At 33.9% G+C, this 14,487-nt stretch overlaps 1 pseudogene; it reads left to right on the plus strand.

Annotated features, from left to right (window-relative positions):
* Positions 1 to 7,714: 7,714 nt before the first annotated feature.
* Positions 7,715 to 8,011, plus strand: LOC139013105 (pterin-4-alpha-carbinolamine dehydratase 2 pseudogene; annotated as a pseudogene).
* Positions 8,012 to 14,487: the final 6,476 nt, after the last annotated feature.

Genomic DNA, 14,487 nt, shown 5'->3' on the forward strand with positions numbered 1-14,487 from the left:
CTCGGGCCCTGGTCAGGGCTTGTGCAAGAGGGAACCAATTAATGTATTTCTCTCACATCAATGTTTCTCTTTGTCTTTCCCTCTCTCTTCCTTTCTCCCTAAAAATCAATGGAAAAATATCCTTGGATGAGGATTAACAACAAAAACAAACAAACAAACAAAAAAGAATTTCAATAATATAACAGCCCCACTAATACTTAAATATATATGATAAATTGACATAAATTTTGCAATGCCTAGCAGGCAACCATTTATTTTAAACTGCTGGACTGATGTTATATGTATATTTAAAATATCAACTCTTCTGACTAACTACAGAAGCAAATTAAGATAGCTGGCTTTTGTTTTATCAATGTACAATATTGAGATAATCAATCCTGTATAGCCTCAGATATTAGAACATTAAAATAACATATGCTATTATTACTATTATCCGTCAGAGATAGACTTAGTAGAAATAACAGCTGACCATCAATATATGCAGTTTTTTAGTCTTTAGAGCAGTGTTGGGAGAGTTTTATTCTGTATTTTTTTCTGTCTCCTTTTCTTTGTGGAAGAGACATGAAAAGTTTATTCCCATGATTATCTTGAAAACCCTAACACCATGTTACAATGTTCACATATTTCCTCTTCCTTTTTTTAATCCTCACCAGAAGATATGTTTTTATTGATTTTTTGAGAGAGGAGAAGAGGGAAGAGGAGGGGAGAGAAGGGGAGAGGAGGGGAGGGACAGACATGGATCAGTTGCCTCCATTGGTCAGGTATGGAACCTACAACCTAGCTGTGTTCTCTGATTGGGAATTGAATGGGGAAACTTTTGGTGTATGGGGTGATGCTCCAATTAACAGAGTCACCTGGCCAGGGCTTCTCTCTCTCTTTTAAAGACACATTTTGGTGTTGTATCCTTTTGAAGAGGTTGAGTCACCGGACCAGAGTAGCTATAACAAGTCCTTCATATGAATTGAAGATGAGCATATAAATTAATACTAATGATGAGAAAGGTTCTTTTGCTTGGTTGGTTTATTTTCTGCTTTTAAATTTATTTCTATTTTATTCTTTTTGGTATAATTGTAGAGACATTCTCTCGTTACCTTAACTTTAAATCATCTCCATTTTGGATCACAATAAATACTGTACTTCTCTTTAGTTACCATCTACTCACCAACTATAAAATATTTGGTGACTCATAAGATACTTAGAGCTTTCTTTTATCACTATATAGCTTCTCCTTTAGTTTTGTCTTCCATTTATTACTTAGCTTCAATTAAATAGCTTCAGTTATTACTCCATGAATGTGAAAACCACAAGTACTTTGTACTTTAAAATTCAAATATGAATGTCTTTCATTTAAAATTCACTATCCTATCTAATAATAGACAAACAGGATAATTGACTGTACCTTCGCTACGCCTCCCATTGGCCAATCAGCGTGATATGCAAATTAACCACCAACAAAGATGGCGGTTAATTTGCATATGTAGGCTCCAATCATCGAAGCGAAGACTGAAGGTGAGCCAGAGCCACGAAGACGAAAGGTGGCTCCAGTCAGGGCCACGAAGACGGAGGACGGAAGGCAGCTCCGGCTGGGGCTGCGAAGACGGAGGATGGAAGGCGGCTCCGGCCGGAGCGAAGGCCTGGGTCCCGGGTACCGGAGGAAAACCAGTGCCAGCAGCCAGGAGAAGGGAAGGCCTATTGCACGAATCTCTGTGCAACAGGCCTCTGGTTTTTAATAATATTAAATCTATTATCTTCCCATACAACATGGTACTATAGCTAAGTTGTCTAATTATGTTACAAAGTTCTTAAAAATGTATATTGACATATATGGATACAATTAGAGTCACACATAAAACACACAATTCACATGAAGTTATTTTCACTAAAAGTTAAAAAAAATAGGAATAATCTATGACAAAACATTTATTTTTAATTAAGTTTCCTGTATAGGTTAATTTTAATATATTTATTCATACTGAAAGGATAACTTGATATAACCTTAATTTGATTTGAATGAAATTTAGTTGCTTTTAACGTTTGTAATGCGTGTATGCATGCACGGACGTGTTTACCTTTAGGTAGCTTTGAAATGGAAATGGTTTGTCTATAAAATGACATTGAAGTATTTTTGGAACCAGTTTATAAAAAGAGCTCTTGTGAATTTGCATTACAGTCTTCACTGAGCAAGTAAAAGATCCTTGCTTAAAACAATATTAAAATTAGTCTTTATCATTTCAAAATATGGGTTTACAATTGATCAAATTCACATTTCTCTTTTAAAAAATTCCTTCATATATTGAGACATCTTGAAATTGCTTCATATATTGAGACATCTACCTCCTCAAACATCTAGGGTTAGGTCTTTTTTAGAAGGTGAGATTTGTGTTTGGAGAATGTTATTGAAACAATTAAGATTTTTTAAGAAGAAAACAATACTTAAATAAAATTTAACATAATTTTTCTTATTTTTTAATACTGTAACCCTATAATTTTTATTCCATTATTATATTTTTACATATTTAAAGTGCTTGGGAATGTTATTTAGATTTAAGACTTCCCAGGAAAAAAATCTACATATATACTAATCTTGCTTTGGATTAAATGTTATTTTTGCAGTATGTATTGGGTAACGTTTTTTCTAAATAGAGCATAATATATGGACATTGCTCATTGTATCTTATTAGGAATTTATTTAACTTTTCTGGACACTGGGAAAGGAGTCTAAATTTTGAACTCTTCACACAAAAAAGGAGTCACACCCTTAGTGTTTGGGATACCTGTATATGTGAGAGCACTAGGTTTTAGACATAGGGGAAGTGTTTGCAGTGAAATACAACACAGTATGTTATGCCTAGCAAAATATGAATCGCTGCTTAATATAAAATGCTTGATTCACAATTCATAAATCAAAAAAGCTCAGAAAACTTAGGTGTATATCTTTTTATTTGGTGCAAAATAAGATCCCACCTCAACTGATATATTCTTTTATAATCTTTATGTACCCCAGTAAATATTCATAAGATTTTAATACAGTTATTTTAACATATTTGATAGTGGTGCTCTTCCAAACCTTCCAGGAAGTTATGTAAGAAAAGGATATGCATTGTATTAAGTTTCCAAAATCTCAAAATTGCTGAAATTTAAAATATATTTGGGCCCAAGTGTTTTGAAATTGGAATTTTAGATCCCTGCAGTATTAGGACAATATAATCGTGAATATGTATTAAGAAAAACTGTGGTACTTAAACAGTGATTGCCACTATGCTATAGAAATAGATTATAGAAGAACTGTAATAATCTTGCTAAATTCATTACAGCAGTGTTTATTTTAAGATGGTCAAAGTTTGGGAGGAAAAAACATCAATTAGTTTATACAACACTGTGACAATGTGATAATAAGTGTTTGGGAATTTGAGAAAATAAAAAGAAATACGTGTTACTTTGTAATGGCTGAGCAAAAAGAAAACCCACTTGCGTTTAGACTGCAAAGGCTCTCTTTAAAAAATGCAAGGAAGCTGGACAGAGGAGGTATCTCTAAAGGGAAGAGACGGCGAAGGTTTAAATTGCCAGAACAAGGAAATCATTTTATCTCTCCCCTCCCCCCCCCACACACACCCCTGCCCTTGCGTGCAGGCAGTGATAGTATTGAGTGATATGACTTCTGGGATTTTACAGTAAGTGAAAGAAGGAGCAAGCATTTGAAGTACAGTGGGGCCTTGACTTACGAGTGTCCCGACTAACGAGTTTTTTGAGATATCAGCTGTCTCTCGGCCAATTTTTTGCATTGAGTTGATAGAGTAATTTGAGTTAACGAGCTCCTTAACGAGCTCCTTAAGGAGCTTGGTCTCGGAACGAATTAAACTCATAAGTCAAGGCCCCACTGTAGTCAGTATCTAGTAGGGCCCAGTAGAGAGAATATGGGCCAAACCTGGGGTCAAACCAGAAAAAAATCATTTTACAAGAATGGGAATATCTACAAGTTACTGAAATACACCCAAACATGCACATTTTAATGGCATGGAGAATTGAGGTTTGTTGGCTTCATAAACCAGTTACTAATTTAATTATGTTTATTGACTTTATTTTTTACAATTCATGGACAAATTAGATGACTATATTCATATACTCAGAATTATACCAGGCACATGGACGAAGTCCTGTGTGGGTGAGGAAAATGGGTCTGGTAATCTAGAATTATTTCATGAAAATAATTAGATGTAGAACTGTTTAAACAGTTTTAAAAAATACATTTTTATTGATTTCAGAGAGGAAAGGGGAGGGAGAAGAGATAGAAACATCAATGATGAGAAAGAATCATGATCAGCTGCCTCCTGCACACCTTTCACTGTGGATCAAGCCTGCAATTCACATTGCAGGCATGTGCCCTGACCAGGAATGGAACAGTGAACCTCCTGGTTCATAGGTCAGTGCTCAACCACTGAGCAACACTGGATGGGCAGATGTAGAAATGTATTAAGGACACACTTACAAAAGGTAACTCAGTAGAGCTCTAAGATAATTTTTATTGTAAACCAATACAACTCATACCCAATATATCACATTTTTAAAACCACTTTTTCGTATTAATTCACTGAGCATGAACATCTGAAGGACTTAAATTAGTATGTTTCCTTTTTTAAAGGAACCCTGGTTTATACCAATTTGCAGCCATTGCTTCTCAGAGATGTATCTTTAAATAAGAGACATTTGCAAAGCATAAAAAACAATGCTTTAGAATCCATATTAACTTTGATGATTTTTCAGTGTATATGGGAATGTTATTAAAGAAGAAAAGCCACACGTGGAGCTTTTGCTCATACCTTTAAGGTTTTGAAAGAAAAATTTTGCTCTTAGGTAGAGAAAGAGAAACTTTGATAGGTATTAAATTCTTTCTGCAGGGAAAGATAACCTTGGGCTCACCAATCCTTTGCAACATTATGTACATATTTTCCATTTATTTGTGGCTGTTGCTTTTTATATATGATGTCTTTAACAAGAGAATGCATTATATAACCCCCCCCCCCATGACAAAAATATGGGGGGACAACACATTGTAAGTAAACCTAGTCACAGAGAGGAGATTAAGTGGTGTGCATATGTGAAGAAACTACCTCTCTCCTTTCACATCTAATATCCACATAGACATATGAGCCTGGAAATTGATTCCAAAATATAATTTATATATACAGCTATTTTGGCAGAATATCTTTCTAAGCTGGATTTGATTTTGTTTATTTTGTAGTATGTTTCATATTTTGAGTATGAATTAAAATGCAGGAAAATGTTTTTAAAAAGGTAATATGAGTATTTGTGGAGTGAGTGAACACTCAAAATCATTTGTTTAGATATAATATTAATGGGCTAGATACCATCACATTATAATGGATTTCTCATACATAAATATGATTATATTTATTTCCAGAGTAGCATTAATTTTAAGGGCACTCTTACAGATTTTTTTGCTGCAAACATAAATGGTTTATATAGATATAATTTATTAACTTTTATTATTATTACTTTAACTAGAGGCCCAGTGCACAGAATCATGCACTGGTGGGGTCCCTTGGCCTGCCTGCACCCTCTCGCAATCCAGGAGCCCTCAGGGGATGTCAGAGATCTGGTTTCGGCCCGATTCCCCTCAGGCCTGATCCAGACAGGAGAGAGCCCAATCCTCTGTATTGAGTGTCTGTCCCCTAGAGGTCAGTGTGTGTCATCGTGACCATTCAACCCATTGTTCAGTTGCTTAGGCTTTTATATATATAGATTTTATTGAATTTATTGGGGTGATATTGGTTAATAAAATTATACAGGGTTCAGGTATACAATCGTACAACACATCATTGGTATAGTATTTTATTGTGTGTTTACCACTCCAAGTCAAGTCTCTTCCATCACTATTTATCCTCCCTTTATCTTCTTCCATATACCCCCAACCTTGCTTCTCTCTGGTAATCACCATGCTATCGTCTGTGTCCATGAGTCTGTTTTTTTTTCTTTGCTTAATCCCTTCACTCTTCTCACCCAGCTCCCAACACTTTCCCCTCTGAGAGTTGTCAGTCTATTCTCTGTATCCATGAGTATATCTCCACTTTGTTAATTTATTTTGTTCATTAGATTTCACAAACAAGTGAAACCATATGGTATGTGTTTTTCTCTGACTGGCTTATTTCACTTAGCATAAAACTTTCCAGGTCCATCCATGCTGCCATTAAAGCTAAGATTTCCTGCTTTTTTATTTTTATAGATGAGTAGTATTCCATCCTGTAAATGTACCACAGCTTTTTTATCCACTCATGTATTAATGGGCACTTAGACTATTTCCAAATCTTGGGTATTGTAAATAATGCTGCAATGAGCATAGGGGTGCTTATATTCTTTCAAACTAGTGTTTTGGGTCTCTTTGGATATATTTCCAGAAGTAGAATTGCTAGGTCATAAGGCAGTTCCATTTTTATTTGTTGAGATAATTCCATATTGCTTTCCACAGTGGCTGCACCAATCTGCATTCCCACCAACAGTGCACAAGGGTTCGCTTTTTCCACATCCTCACCAACACGTGCCTTTTGTTGATTTATTGATTATACCATTATGACAGATATGAGATAATATCTTATTGTGGTTTTATTTTGCATTTCTCTGAGGATTAGTGAGGCTGAGAACCATTTCATATGTCTAATGGCCATCTGTACTAGTATGTCCTCTTACTACCCAGAGCAATGTATAGGTTCAGATGACATCAAATTTAAAGCATTTTTCCACCCCTGTTTCTTGTTTGCAGGTTTATTCTTTGATTCCCAATAAAAGCTTTGGGGCATTATCTCATTGTAGTTTTGATTTACATTTCCCTAACAGCTAGTGAAGTTGAACATCTTTACATATATCTGTTGGCCATTTGTATGTCTTCTTGTGAGAAGTGTCTGTTCAGGTCCTCTGCCCATTTTTTCATTGGGTTGTTTATTCAGTGTTGATCTGTATGTGTTTTTAATATAATTTGGATATTAACCCCTTGTCAGAGCTGTTGTTTGCAAATATCTCTCATTCAATTAGTTGCCTTTGTTAAAATTTTATTTTATTTTATATTTTCCATCATTATTTATCCCCTCTGTGCCCTCTTTCACCTCCAACCAGTCACCTTCCCCTTTCAATCACAACATGGTTGTCCAAGTTCATGAGTTCTCTCTCTCTCCCTCTCTTTTTTTTTCTCAATTCCTTTTGTTGTCTCTTTCTTTTTCTCAATCCTTGTAGTTTTATTGTGCTGTGCAGAAGCTTTTTAACTTGATATAGTCTCATTCATTTATTTACTTTTTCTTTACTTCTCTTAGAATGATTATTATCAATAAGATAGGTAATAACAAGGGTTGGAGAGGTTGCAGAGAACCTTCATTCATGGCTGGTGGGAAAAGAAACTGGTACAGCACTATGGAAAGCAGTAACGGTTACTCCAAAAATTAAGAGTAGAGTTACCATATGACACAGCAATCCCTCTTTTAGGTATCTAACTGAAAAACTTGAAAGCATATATTGGCAAAGATATGTGCATCCTTGTGTTCATTACAATATTGTTCATGGTGGCCAAGGAATGGAGTTAACCAAAGTGTCCTTCAATAGATGATTGGATAAAGACGATGTGGTACTTACATACAAGGGAATGCTACTCAGCCATAACAAAAGATGAGGTTGTTGGCTGCGCTGTGAGATGGAACCGCACCTCGCGGCCATGTCAGCAGATGCTCATGTGTTGACAACAGAGGAGAGGAGCCAAGTTACACTCGACCTTAAAGCAGCAGGATGGTCAGAATTAAGAGAGAGAGATGTCACCTTCAAAATTTTTAACCAGGCCTTTGGCTTTATGTCCCGAGTTGCTCTACAAGCAGAGAAGATGAATCATCACCCAGAATGGTTCAATGCCTACAACAAGGTCCAGATAACTCTCACCTCGCATGACTGTGGTCAGCTGACCAAAAGAGATGTGAAACTGGCCAACTTTATTGAAAAAGCAGCTGCTTCTTTGTGATTTCTTTCAAAATTCATGTAAAAATCTTATATACATCTTAGGTATAATGTGCTTTGTGGGTGATTTACATGAACAGATTAAGCTGAAAATTTAGTTCACCTTTATATCACATTTTGTAAAATCAGTGCTTAAATACAAAATGATGTAAATTTGAAAAAGAAAGAAAAGGTGAAATACTGCCATTTGTGACAACATGGATGAACATTGAGAATATTAGATGCTAAGTGAAATAAGTTGGTCAGAAAAAGCTAAGAACCATATGATTTGACTCATGTTTGGGATATAAAACTGAAACTCTAGACCGACAACAGTATGGTGGTTACCAGAGGGAAGGGGGTGAGGAGGTAGTAAATGGCAAAGGGGGCCAAATATATGGTGATGGAAGATTATTTGGTTTTGGGTGGTGGGCACACAATGCAATAATACAAATCATGTATCATAGAAATGTACATTTGAAACTTATATAATCTTGTTAGCAATGTTACCACAATAAATTAAAAACTAAAAGCTTTAGTTTTCAAAGAAAGCACAAAATTGAGTGTATACCATTTATGAACTTTCTAGAGGCCTGATGCACAAAATTTGTGCAAGAGTAGGTCTTCCTTCCCTTGGCTGCCAGCACTGGCTTCCCTCTAGCACCCAGGACCCAGGCTTCCCTCCGGCCACAGGCAGGCACCTGGGACCCGAGCTTCCCTCCAGCTGCTGGCAGGCACCCACGACCTGGGCTTCCCACACAGCCCTGGCTTTGTTCATCCGGTCTAATTAGCATATTATGCTTTTATTATTACAGATTGGTGTTAGGGACTAAATGTTTGTGTCCTCCCAAAATTTACATGTTAAACTGTAATCTCTAATGTAATAACGTTTGAAGATGGAGCCTTTGATAGGTAATTAGTTAACAAGAGTGGAACCCATATGATGGAGTTAGTGCCTTTGTAAGAAGAGACCAGACAGAGGTCAGAGGTTGCATGCTTTCTCCCTCTCTCTATCTCTCTCTCCAATGTGGTGATACAATGAGAAAATAAAAACCATGAAGAGTGCCCTCACCAGATACCACATTTTTGGCACATTGATCTCAGGCTTCACAGTCTCCAGAACTGTGAAATAAATATCTTTTGTTTAAGCCTCCCAGTTTCTATTATTTCTGTTATCGCAGCCTGAACCAAATCAATTGGTATTGCATTTTGAATTGTGACTTGCTGCATATCCACTTTGGTCTTGCAGTAATCATGATCTTGAAAAAGTGAAGAGAAAAAAAAATGTACTTATGAAGACATTTTTTAGAGGATGATTAAGAAGATTGTTCTCTTTGACTTTGGGTTATCTCATATACTTCTTTTTCAACTTATACTTACATTTTGAGAATGCTGAATTTATTTCTTAATCCAGAATTTACACTTGCATTTCTATTACCTCCAGATGCATTGATTTGTTATAAGAGATTACAAGGATGAGCCTGTTTCTGCTTCTGTAGAGTTAAAGTGATGTTAGTATTAATATTGTATTCTATATTCTTATGAGTAATTCCAGTACCTGGGTAAATTTCTCAAATTTCAGGCAATCTGGGTCAGTGTCCTATAGACTTTTTTGCTTGCATCAACATTTTTAATTTCTTAAGTTCACCAGCAGGTTCCATCCATAGAATAAAAAAAAAAATCTTCATTTTTACATGCTGATAGATTTTAATTTAACCTCTCTGCAAAGTTGTCACACTTTCTGTAAGATCTCTTCTGATTCTTCATGCCAGTTTGTCAGCCAGTGATTCCAAGCTGCTGCACTTGACTTGCAATCTTTAAAATATCACTTGAGTGTAGAGTTCTATTTTAACTTTTCACCGCCATTCTTCATGAAAGGTTTAAATGAAATATTGACACTTTCCATATTTATTTAAAATATTATATGCACCTTCTGCAGTTCTTCACACTTTTGCATGAAATAATTTTAAACATAGGGATATATAATTTTACCGAAAATTCTTATCAGTTTGAGCTTTCCTTGACAAGCTATTAATCTTTGAAATATTTTGCCCAATGCTATGATGTACTGTCAGAGAAGAAGTGGAATTCATTGCTTCCAAATTCACTTGGGCAGAAATAGAACATCATTACAGGCATTTATCATTTTCCACACACTCAAAATTTTGGTAAATGAAGTGCAACTGCATCTTCTGTTGGGTCATCACAATTAGCACCTAAACAATATAAGTGTGAAATACCATTCACCAGACTAGATAATGACTTAATGTTCTTGTTTTATCTTTATGATATTTGTAACTGTCAAAAACTTTACCAACTTCCCTACTTAAATTCTTCTGTACAAGTCTGAGAGAATTGTTGAGTTAATTATGTGACTGCAGTATTATTAATAGAAAGTTTCAATATGAAAATCATTATAATTTTCCTAATTTATGTTTTGATTAAAATGGTCATCATTTGAATGAGAAAAATGTACTAATTATAAAAAATAAGTTACATTTTTATAGGAACATTTTAATTTCATCTACATTTTTAACACCTGATAGAGTACTTTATGTATAGAACTAGAAGCCAGATGCACGAAATTCATGCAAAAATAGCCCTTCCTTTCCTCAGCTGCTGGCACCAGCTTCCCTCACAGCCCCAGCTTCCTCCAGAAGGACGTCCGGAAGGATGTTCAGTCTAATTAGCATATTATGCTTTTATTATTATAGGCTTGATAAATAGTTATTGAAGAATAAAACTGTGACTAAATGATTGAATTTGGCTCATATAATTTGAAAAAATATTTAAGTCATTATCCAAGTTTTAGTTTCAGCTTCGATTTTTGATAAATGATTTTGTTTTGGGGATCTGTTTATTCATTAGAAAGATTATAGGGTTAGGGTCATTGGTTTTCAAAATATCTCGAGAAATTGTCAATTATTTCATTTATTTTAGAAGCTAGAAGAAATGTTTCTTATAACCCTTTTTCAAACTTTATTTTTTTCTTGAATTGATAAATTATGTTATTATTTTAATTTAATACTTTGTTAATTAGAACAGAAGCATGGAAAATACTAGTGCCATATGAACATGTAAGTGAGTATAATTAGCCTAAATTGGTCATTGTTTTTTTGTTTAAAGTGATTTTTTTTTCAAATAGTGACTTTAGTTATTTTTGTTTGTTTATTCTGTGACTCAGAATTTCATAATATCAGCTGTGGCTATATAACAGGGAATATATAACTTGCTTAAGCAAGGATTGAAGTAGAAATTCTCATCTCAATAAGTAGAGCATATTTAGGAATCTTTAAAATATAGCCTTATAAAACACTGATTAAAATTTACAAATAAAATTCCAGAAGTTTTAAAATGATAGCTCTGTTTGATGGTAATGCTGCATATAAAATCATTAAATGGTTTTTTAATATGGATATCATCTAATTTAAAACTTCCATGAAATAACATAGGAAATATTACATTGAAAGATATAAATAATTTATCATACATTATGAACATAATTTTTATAATATAATCTTGGAGGGCAATATATTTAAGTTTTCTCACATGTATCATTAAAATAGACTATAATTTCAGAATTTAATACATGGAATGTAGGGCTTATGCAATTTACAATTTTATTTTTAAATTAGCTAATAAATTTAGAGATATACATCAGTATTAGAGAAATTATGGCAAAGCTAATAATTTGTTTTCTTTTTTATATATTTTTATTGATTTTAGAGAGGAAGGGAGAAGGAGAGAGAGATAGAAACATCAATGATGAGAGAGAATCATTGATTGGCTGCCTCCTGGATGCCTCTTACTGGGATGGAGCCCACAATCCTAGTATGGCCCTGACCTGGAATCGAACCCTAATCTCCTGGTTCATAGATCAAGCTCAACCACTGAGCAAGGACAACTGGGCTCTTTAAAAAAAAAAAAAATATTTCATTGATTTTATACAGAGAGGAAGGGAGAGGGATTGAGAGTTAGAAACATCGACGAGAGAAACATCGATCAGCTGCCTCCTGCACACTCCCTACTGGGGATGTGCCCGCAACCAAGGTACATGCCCTTGACCGGAATCGAACCTGGGACCCTTGAGTCCGCAGGCTGACACTCTATCCACTGAGCCAAACCGGTTAGGGCTGGGCTCTTTTTTTTTTTGAAGGGAGGGAGGAAGGGGAGAGAGAGACAGAGAAATATAGATCTGAGAGAGACATCAATTGGTTGCCTCTCACATGTACTGGGACTGGAGCAGGATCAAACCTGCAACTCAGATACATGCCCTTGACTGGGAAACAAACCAAGACCTAGTCGTTTTCAGGCTGATGCTTCAATCACTGAGCCAAACCAGCCAGGGCAATAATTTCATTTTAATAATCAATTAACCTAATATGAAAAATGTGGCTTAACTTCACATGTTTATTTTTAATTTTATAGACGATCATATGAAACTATTAAATAATTTTGTCATTTTCTGTGGGAGAATTATCTGAAATGCAATAGAGACATTTTTTTCTAGCCAATAAACAAGTTTAGTAATTTAAAGCAATTGTAATTGCCTTTTAAAGTGTTCAATATATGAGGAAATTAATGAAGAAATACTGTTGACTTTATGCAATTTCTTTTTAAAAATTAAACCAATTAATACTATTTGAGATTATGTACAGGGGCTAAACTTTTATGTACTATATTTTGACATTAATTATAAACTCTGATTATATCTCTGGGCATGTACAATTTCTTTAATTTAATAGCCTAGATTATAACTAATACAAAATAAACTCATTTTAAATACATATTGTACCATCTTAAATATCAATTTAAAACAAATAGTTCTTTGAGTTATTGTTTATTTAAGTTTTGAAAATAAATACATAACATAGTACTTTAGGATCTATAATTAGAAAGTAAAAATAAAAGAAGAAAATAGTCCAATTTCTAATAAGAGGACATATATTATTCCAACAAATTTTCTTCAATCCAAAATGATTTTATACTCTCAATGTTTATACATGTCATTAGATACATAGATGACTTATTAAAATATCTATATTTATATAATTTGTCTTAAAAGTATGTATAAGCTATTTTATACATTAGTAAGTGATTATACAATGTTCTTCAAGAAATTTTATAAAAAACAATGAGTAATACTTATATTAGTATTTTACCTATGTCATAATTGATTTTCTTAATGGTTTGGAAAAAGTCATAGGTGAAAGTATTCCTTATAAACAAGAATAACCATACCCTATATGGAAAGAAGCATATGATGTGCAAAAAATATATAAGTATAAAATATTTTGACAGAGTGGCGATCAAGCATACCATCATATCAATAGATATAAATGGGCTAAATGCACCTAATTAAATAATTTTCTTTTCTTATAATTAATCTGCTTGGACAGGTCTTTCTTTTGTAATTATTACTACAACCTTGTTCCATTAAGCTTAAAGAACAATTCAAAAGCATTATATTGACTTGTAATGATTTAAAATTTGTCCCTAGCAATAAAATTGCTTCATAAAAATAATAGCTTTTCTCTTGATCTGAATTACATTTCAGAACTTCATTGAAACACCTTCACTGTAATTACCAGGTATTGAAATCGCAAAACCCAAAATCTTAACTCCTAAGTAGCTCTTCTTTGTGGGATTGCTTATATAAATTAAGATAAAGAGTAATAATTTTTGCCATTCCCTCTTTGCTGAAATTCCTTAATATCTAGTTACTTAGCTATAATTTACCAATACACACACACACACACACACACACACACACACACACACACACATATATATATATATATATATATATATATATAACAAAGCCCACTAAGGAAATAACTAGGAAATGGTTTTATTTTATATCTGAATAGATCTGCCTCAGAATATGTATTTTGATTTTGCCTGACATTGGACAATTAAATACTTCACCTCCTCCTACTTCCTAAAAATCACACAGGTGTCTTTGGGATATTGCATTACAAATCTGTGTCACAAAAGAAAAAAGAAGCATCCAAAAAGAGTCAGAGGAGAAAATTTACTTATGAAAATTCCTAAAGAACAATTTGTTTCTTTCTTTGAAAAGCAACTGTGTTGTACTCATTTCCTCTTCTTATTCTAACAGTACTGTTATCAAATGTGTGCCATCCGCCTTTATTTAAAGAGCAAATACCCAAGGAAGTTACTTTGTTTATCAGGAAATACATTGAATAAATAAATTTTTCTATCTCTACTTAATGTTTGAATCTCTGGTGAACAGCTTGCTCATTTCTACAATGAGCATGTCACAATAACATGAATATCAGTGGAGTGATTCAGACATTTGGTTGATAAGATTTGCCTTAAAATATATTTACAGAAATTCTGTTTAGCTAATATATAGCTCTCCATAACCTTTATCAATTTCAAACACACTTGGTTTTCTCATGCATAAAACTTACTGAAGTGTTTGCCAAGAAAAACAATTTTAAGTGGGAGGGAAACTAGGTGAAGAATATTATAACT

This window comes from Myotis yumanensis, unplaced genomic scaffold (assembly GCF_028538775.1).
Source record: "Myotis yumanensis isolate MYYU_CA2020_CCGP unplaced genomic scaffold, mMyoYum1.0.hap1 SCAF_6, whole genome shotgun sequence".
Classification (NCBI taxonomy): domain Eukaryota; kingdom Metazoa; phylum Chordata; class Mammalia; order Chiroptera; family Vespertilionidae; genus Myotis; species Myotis yumanensis.